The following is a 674-nucleotide window of genomic DNA, read 5'->3' on the forward strand; positions in this document are numbered from 1 at the left end:
GCCTCTCGTCGGGGCGAGCGTAAGTCGGCAAGCAGACGTGGGAAGAGGCTTCTTACCGGTGACACTCCCTTCGTGAGAGAGGCAGGTACTCGCCCCGCACCCCGGTCCAAATCTGCTCGGTCCGGCCGTCGTCGGCCCTAGCCGAAGGCCGCTCCCGCGAAGCCAGGCGATCCGAACCGAGGATCCGCGCGAGCCTTCTCCAAGCCCTCTGCCGGGCGCTGGTGTTGAAAGCGTAGCGGACCCTGTTCGCCGGAGCGATAGGAGCGGAGCACCGGTCCCGCAGGGTTGAAAGCTGGGTAGCAGCGTCGTAGCTTCCCTCCCAGCCTTCCCCCGGACCTGGCGCCCGATCCCCTCCGCTCCTCTCTGCGTTGGCGGGCGGCGCTGCATGGGTACGTCGCGACGGCTCCTATCGTCTCTCTCGCTTAACAGTGTGGAGAGGTGGTGGTGGAGCCGTCCGACACTCGAGGTGCTGAAGTTGAGCGTCCAATGCTTTCCTTCTATGCGCAGCCTACAGGAGCTGTCCGAGCTTCGGAGGTGCTGATGGAGGTGAGAGTCGAGCGCCACTTCTTGGCTGAACTGAGTGGGGAAAGCCAGCGACTGCGAGAGGGAGGGGAAGGGAAGGCTTTTTCGGGTCCTTGGAAGGGACCGAGAGCATCTTTCTTGCCCCCCTGCCC

This window comes from Engystomops pustulosus, unplaced genomic scaffold (genome assembly GCF_040894005.1).
Source record: "Engystomops pustulosus unplaced genomic scaffold, aEngPut4.maternal MAT_SCAFFOLD_90, whole genome shotgun sequence".
Lineage (NCBI taxonomy): Eukaryota > Metazoa > Chordata > Amphibia > Anura > Leptodactylidae > Engystomops > Engystomops pustulosus.